The following is a 7,800-nucleotide window of genomic DNA, read 5'->3' on the forward strand; positions in this document are numbered from 1 at the left end:
CCACTTGTCCTTCCAAATTCCTAATGGAGGACCTAGTTTCAGTCATGAAACTTTGAGTGGTTTTGATTAGATCAGAGACCATGGTTGCTAAGTCAGAGGTATTCTGCTTAGAACTCTCTGTCTGTTGCTGAGAAGATGATGGAAAAGGCTTGCTATTGCTAAACCTGTTTCTTCCACCATTATTGTTATTGAAACCTTGTTGAGGTCTCTGTTGATCCTTCCATGAAAGATTTGGATGATTCCTCCATGAAGGATTATAGGTGTTTCCATAGGGTTCTCCCATGTAATTCACCTCTTCCATTGAAGGGTTCTCAGGATCATAAGCTTCTTCCTCAGATGAAGCTTCCTTAGTACTGCTTGGTGCATTTTGCATTCCAGACAGACCTTGAGAAATCATATTGACTTGTTGAGTCAATATTTTGTTCTGAGCCAAAATGGCATTCAGAGTGTCAATCTCAAGAACTCCTTTCTTCTGACTAGTCCCATTGTTCACAGGACTTCTTTCAGAAGTGTACATGAATTGGTTATTTGCAACCATTTCAATTAGCTCTTGAGCTTCAGTAGGCGTCTTCTTCAGATGAAGAGAGCCTCCAGCAGAGCTATCCAAGGACATCTAGGACAGTTCAGAGAGACCATCATAGAAAATTCCTATGATGCTCCATTCAGAAAGCATGTCTGAAGGACATTTTCTGATTAATTGTTTGTATCTTTCCCAAGCTTCATAGAGGGATTCTCCATCCTTCTGTCTGAAGGTTTGGACTTCCACTCTAAGCTTACTCAATTTTTGAGGTGGAAAGAACTTTGCCAAGAAGGCATTGACTAGCTTTTCCCAAGAGTCCAGGCTTTCTTTAGGTTGATAGTCCAACCATATTCTAGCTCTGTCTCTTACAGCAAAAGGGAATAGCATCAGTCTGTAGACCTCAGGGTCAACCCCATTAGTCTTGACTGTGTCACAGATTTGCAAGAACTCAGCTAAAAACTGATGAGGATCTTCCAATGGAAGTCTATGAAACTTGCAATTCTGTTGCATTAGAGAAACTAATTGAGGCTTAAGCTCAAAGTTGTTTGCTCCAATGGCAGGGATAGAGATGCTTCTCCCAGAGAAGTCGGGAGTAGGTGCAGTAAAGTCACCCAGCACCTTCCTTGCATTGTTGGCATTGTTGTTGTTTTCGGCTGTCTTGTCTTCTTCTTCTTTGAAGAATTCGGTTAGGTCCTCTACAGAGAGTTGTGCCTTAGCTTCTCTTAGCTTTCGCTTTAAGGTCCTTTCAGGTTCAGGGTCAGCTTCAACAAGAATGCCTTTGTCTTTGTTCCTGCTCATATGAAAGAGAAGAGAACAAGAAAATGTGGAATCCTCTATGTCACAGTATAGAGATTCCTTGAAGTGTCAGAGGAAAAGAAGAGTAGAAGACAGAAGTAGAAAATTCGAACTTATCAAAGAAGATGGAGTTCGAATTTTGCATTAAGGGATAGTGTTAGTCCATAAATAGAAGGATGTAAGAAGAAGGGAGGTGATTTTCGAAAATTAAGTCAAAGATTTTGAAAACATTTTTGAAAAGCATTACTAAATTTTCGAAAATTAAAAGTGGAAAAGAAATCAAGTGATTTTTGAAAAAGATTTTGAAATTAGAAATCAAAAAGATTTGATTGAAAACTATTTTGAAAAAGATGTGATTAAAAAGAATTGATGGAAAAGTTATAGTTTTAAAAAGATATGATTGAAAAGATATGATTTGAAAACAATTTTAAAAAGATTTGATTTTAAAAATTAATGACTTGCCTAACAAGAAAAGATATGATTCAAACATTAAACCTTTCTCAACAGAAAAGGCAACATACTTAAAATGTTCAATCAAATCATTAATTGTTAGTAAGTATCTTTGAAAGAGGAAAGAAATTGATTTTGAAAACATTTGATTGAAAAGATATGATTTGAAAAAGATTTGATTTTGAAAAACTTTGAAAACTTGAAAAAAAATTGATTTGAAAACAAAATCCTCCCCCTTGTGCCATCCTGGCGTTAAACGCCCAGAATGGTGCACATTCTGGCGTTTAACGCCCAATGCACTACCTTTTTGGGCGTTAAACGCCCAACCAGGCACCCTGGCTGGTGTTTAAACGCCAGTCTGTCCTTCTTCACTGGGCGTTTTGAACGCCCAGCTTTTTCTGTGCAATTTCTCTGCTGTATGTTCTGAATCTTCAATTCTCTGTATTATTGACTTGAGAAGACACAAATTAAAAATATTTTTGGATTTTTAATAATAAGGAAAAATCAAAATGCAACAAGAATCAAATAACAATGCATAAAACACCAAACTTAGCAGTTTGTATACTACTGACACTATATGAGACACATAAACACTCAAGTCAAAAGAATTTAAAGATCAGAGCACGAAAATCATCAAGAATTACTTGAAGATCCTTAACACACATGAATGAATGCATGCAATTGACACCAAACTTAAGATGAGACACTAGACTCAAACAAGAAATTTTTGGATTTTATGATTTTGTAATTTTTTTTTTTGTGTTTTTCGAAAATTAAGTGGAAAAAGGTATCAAAATTCTTAATGAGAATTCCAGGAATCATGCAATGTTAGTCTAAAGCTTTAGTCTAAAGAAATTAGACATGGCCAGCCAAGCTTCAGCAGAACATTGCATTCAAGAGCTAAATTGATGAAGATCAATCAGCTTTGGTGATGATAAGAATATCACCTTGAAACACTAGAATTCATTCTTAAGAACTCTGAAGAAAAAAAAATACCTAATCTAAGCAACAAGATGAACCGTCAGTTGTCCAAACTAGAACAATCCCCGGCAATAACGCCAAAAATTTGGTGTTGTTGCCGGATCTTGGCACTGATGTTACCAAAAGCTTGCTCAAAACTTGAACAATCCCCGGCAACGGCGCCAAAAACTTGGTGCGCGAAATTGTGAACAATACTTTTTCACAACTCTCATAATCCCCGGTCATGAGCCCCAAAAACTTGGTAGCTCAGTACCATGGCATTACACAACTTCGCACAACTAACCAGCAAGTGCACTGGGTCGTCCAAGTAATAAACCTTACGCGAGTAAGGGTCGATCCCACGGAGATTGTTAGTATTGAAGCAAGCTATGGTCATCTTGTAAATCTTAGTCAGGCAAACTCAAATGGTAATGGTGACGAACGAAAATAACAAAAAGGTAAAGATAGAGATACTTATGTAATTCATTGGTAGGAACTTCAGATAAGCGCATGAAGATGCCTTCCCTTCCGTCTCTCTGCTTTCCTACTATCTTCATCCAATCCTTCTTATTCCTTTCCATGGCAAGCTTGTGTAGGGTTTCACCATTGTCAATGGCTACCTCCCATCCTCTCAGTGAAAGCGATTGCATATGCTCTGTCACAGCATAGCGGAATTCATCTGTCGGTTCTCAATCAGGCCGGAATAGAATCCAGTGATTCTTTTGCGTCTGTCACTAACGCCCCGCCCTCAGGAGTTTGAAGCACGTCACAGTCATTCAATCATTGAATCCTACTCAGAATACCACAGACAAGGTTAGACCTTCCGGATTCTCTTGAATGCTGCCATCAGTTCTCGCCTATACCACGAAGATTCCGGTTAAAGAATCCAAGAGATATTCACTAGAGCCTCTTATGCTTGTAGAACAAGAGTGGTTGTCAGTCACCTTGTTCATGGGTGAGAATGATGATGAGTGTCACGGATCATCACATTCATCATGTTGAAGAACAAGTGATATCTTGGATAAAGAACAAGCGGAATTGAATGGAAGAACAATAGTAATTGCATTAATACTCGAGGTACAGCAGAGCTCCACACCTTAATCTATGGTGTGTAGAAACTCCACCGTTGAAAATACATAAGAACAAAAGTGATCATTGGTTTCGGCCCCAGAGAGGGAACCAGAAGGACCAAGATCTGATCTAAGAACTAGATGTCCAAAGATGAAAAATACAATAGCAAAAGGTCTTATTTATAAGGAACTAGTAGCCTAGGGTTTACAGAAATGAGTAAATGACATAAAAATCTACTTCCGGGCCCACTTGGTGTGTGCTTGGGCTGAACATTGATGCATTTTCGTGTAGAGACTTTTCTTGGAGTTAAACGCCAGCTTTTGTGCCAGTTTGGGCGTTTAACTCCCATTTTGGTGCCAGTTCCGGCGTTTAACGCTGGAAATTCTGTAGGTGACTTTGAACGCCAGTTTGGGCCATCAAATCTTGGGCAAAGTATGGACTATTATATATTGCTGGAAAGCCCAGAATGTCTACTTTCCAACGCCGTTGAGAGCGCGCCAATTGGGCTTCTGTATCTCCAGAAAATCCACTTCGAGTGCAGGGAGGTCAGAATCCAACAGCATCTGCAGTCCTTTTCAGTCTCTGAATCAGATTTTTGCTCAGGTCCCTCAATTTCAGCCAGAAAATACCTGAAATCACAGAAAAACACACAAACTCATAGTAAAGTCCAGAAAAGTGAATTTTAACTAAAAACTAATAAAAATGTACTAAAAACTCAACTCAAACTACTAAAAACATACTAAAAACAATGCCAAAAAGCGTACAAATTATCCGCTCATCAAAATCTCTGAAAGTTATATTTTCAACGCCATTGAGAGCGCGTCAGTTGGACCTTTGTAGCTTAAGATATGCTTGTTGGAATGCACGGAGGTTAGGATTGACAACATCTGCTATCCTTTCTTTGCCTCTGAATCAGCTTTTGCCAGATTTCACCAATTTTACCCAAAAATCACCTAAAATTATAAGAAAAGTACAAAAACTCAAAGTAGCATCTAAAATGTGAATTTTGAATTAAAACATTCAAGAACTTAATAAATATAACTAAAAACACACTAAAAATACTGTGAAAAATGGTATAAGAAATCCCGTCATCAGAACACCAAACTATTGCTTGTCCTCAAGTAACCAAAAACAAGAAAGGACAAATGGAAGAGAAAAATACAATAGGTCTCAGAGTTTTCAATGAAGCTTAGTTCAAAATACTGAATGGGACTATTAGCTCTTTTCTTCTGAACAGTTTTGGCATCTCACTTTCCCTTGAAGCTCAGAAATATTGACATCCCTTGGAATTAGAATCCGGATGATATTATTGATTCTCTTCTTTTAGCTTTTCTTGATTCTTGAATATAGCTTCTTTTTGGTGCTGTGCACCTTTGAGCCTAGCCGTGACTCTAAGCGTTTTGTTTTGAAGTATTACCACAGGATACATAATCGCCACAGGCACTTAACTAGGGGAACCCTTTAGATTCGAATTTAGCTTTGCTTAAAATCCCAGACAGTGGTGTCTAGAGTTCTTAAGCGTACTCTTTAGCTTTGGATCACAACTTTAACTGCTCAATCTCAAGCTTTTTACTTGACACCTTCACACCACAAGAATTTAGTTAGGGATAGTAGCTCATTTGAGCTTTTCTGGCTAATTTTTGACCCTCCTAACCATTGATGCTCAAAGCCGTGGATCCTTGCTCTTGTCTTTTTCTTTTGTGCTTTTTATTTGTTTTCTTTTTTCTTTTATAAAACTTTTTCTTTTTTTTCTTTTAGATGCTTTTTCTTGCTTCAAGAATCAATATTTTTTATTTTTTAGAGAATCAATAATACTTCTCTAAATTCATTGTTCTTCAAAAGCCAATATGCTCAACTTCAATATCAATTATCCACAGTTAACTCATACATTCAGAAAATAAAGATAGGGCTACCACATCTTAAGTAATTGGAATAACCCATGATATAACTCGAAATCTTATGCATTTTACTATTTCTTTTTCAAAAATTTTCTTTTTAAGCTTAGTGGGCAATTCATGAGACATCTTTAACCATGAAAATTTTTGAAAATTTTGAAAAAGATCATGCAAAGGATAGAATAGAAAATAGAAAATAGAATAAAATATTGAAAAACAGAAAGAAAATGGCGGATGAAACTCAACCACCTCAGTGCTGATGGTTGCTCAGGCTGTGTTCTTCTGTGAAGATGATTCACCTCCTCTTGGTACGTTTAATGATAATATACACCTAGAGCTCGCTCTGCAATACCAAACTTAAAAAGTTTGCTTGCCCCCAAGAAAAGAAAACTTAGTCCCCTCTTGGCGTTGAACGCCAGTACTGCTTCCTTCATGGGTGTTGAATGCCTAAGCTTTCTTCTCCCTTCTGGCATTGAACGCCAGTACGGGGCACCCTCCAGGGTGTTCTATTTCTCCCCTATGCGTTCTTATTTCTGTTCTAAGTGCTATATATGATCATAAATGTTAGAAAACTAAGAAAACTATGAAAAATAATAGAAAATAAAATAATATGAAATCAAACTAAAATAACAAAAAGAAAATTGAAAAGAAGAAAATACTATGTGATACTTATGGTTGGGTTGCCTCCCAACAAATGCTTCTTTAATGTCATTAGCTTGACACTTGATTATTGAATTTCTTCTTCTTCTTCCAATTGGTTAAAAGAAATGACTCCATGGGAGAAGATGAGAAGATTAGTGCCCTCGGATGTAAATTCCTTCTAACAAGCTTTTTGGTATTGTTATCAGCTTGATTCTCCTTGCTTGTTAGGGTAGGGGTTGGATTGCTTCTGGCCGACCTTCTCTTATTCATGGATAGCTGCTTTTGTTCCTTGGTCACAAGTCCCTTTTCTGTACTTTCCTTGATTATCTTTACCACCATGAATTCAGGACTTGGTTGTTATATGATAGGTGGAGTGTACCCGTCATCAAGAATTTCTTGAATTGGTGGTTCAAGGAACTCACCCTCTATGTCATTCTCTGCTTCTTTTTCAGTGGGTAACTAGTGGACGAAATTGTGATTCCTTTGTTATTGTATTTTGTAAAATTTATTGCTTTTTCAACTATGTGTGGACACAACTCCGTTCAACTTAACCAGCAAGTGTACTGGGTCATCCAAGTAATACCTTACGTGAGTAAGGGTCGATCCCACAGAGATTGTTGGTATGAAGCAAGCTATGGTCACCTTGTAAATCTCAGTTAGGCAGATTAAATTGGTTTATGATTAGTTCAAAAATTAATAATAAATAGAAAATAAAAGGGATAGAAATACTTATGTAAAGCAATGGTGGGAATTTCAGATAAGTGTGTGAAGATGCTGTGCTCCTCTCGTATCTCTATTTTCTTATTACATTCATCCAATCCTTCCTACTCCTTTCCATGGCAAGCTGTATGTAGGGCATCACCGTTGTCAATGGCTACATCCCATCCTCTCAGTGAAAACGTTCCTATGCTCTGTCACAGCACGGCTAATCATCTGTCGGTTCTCAATCAGGTTGGAATAGAATCCCTTGATTCTTTTGCGCTTGTCATCACGCCCAGCCTTCAGGAGTTTGAAGCTCGTCACAGTCATTCAATCCCAGAATCCTACTCGGAATACTATAGACAAGGTTTAGACTTTCCGGATCCTCATGAATGCCGCCATCTATCTAGCTTATACCACGAAGATTCTATTGGGGAATCTAAGAGATATGCGCCCGGCCTAAGGTAGAACGGAAGTGGTTGTCAATCACGCGCATTCATGGGTGAGAATGATGATGAGTGTCACGGATCATCACATTCATCAAAGTTAAGTATAACGTATATCTTGGAATAATAATAAACGAGAATTGAATAGAAAGTAATAATAATTGTATTGAAACTTGAGGTACAGCAGAGCTCCACACCCTTAATCTATGGTGTGCAGAAACTCCACTGTTGAAAATACATAAGTATAAGGTTCAGGCATGGCCGAATGGCCAGCCCCCTGAATGTGATCAATAGCCTCCTAAGATGAAGAATAAAACAAAAC

At 37.7% G+C, this 7,800-nt stretch overlaps 1 non-coding gene across 1 annotated transcript; it reads left to right on the forward strand.

The window, feature by feature from the left end:
• Positions 1–667: 667 nt before the first annotated feature.
• On the forward strand, positions 668–775 carry LOC112767176 (small nucleolar RNA R71). The gene has a single exon (XR_003184761.1). It is a non-coding gene; the product is annotated as a small nucleolar RNA R71 (small nucleolar RNA).
• The last annotated feature ends 7,025 nt before the right edge of the window (positions 776–7,800 follow it).

Source organism: Arachis hypogaea, chromosome 2, assembly GCF_003086295.3.
Source record: "Arachis hypogaea cultivar Tifrunner chromosome 2, arahy.Tifrunner.gnm2.J5K5, whole genome shotgun sequence".
NCBI classification, from domain to species: Eukaryota; Viridiplantae; Streptophyta; class Magnoliopsida; order Fabales; family Fabaceae; genus Arachis; species Arachis hypogaea.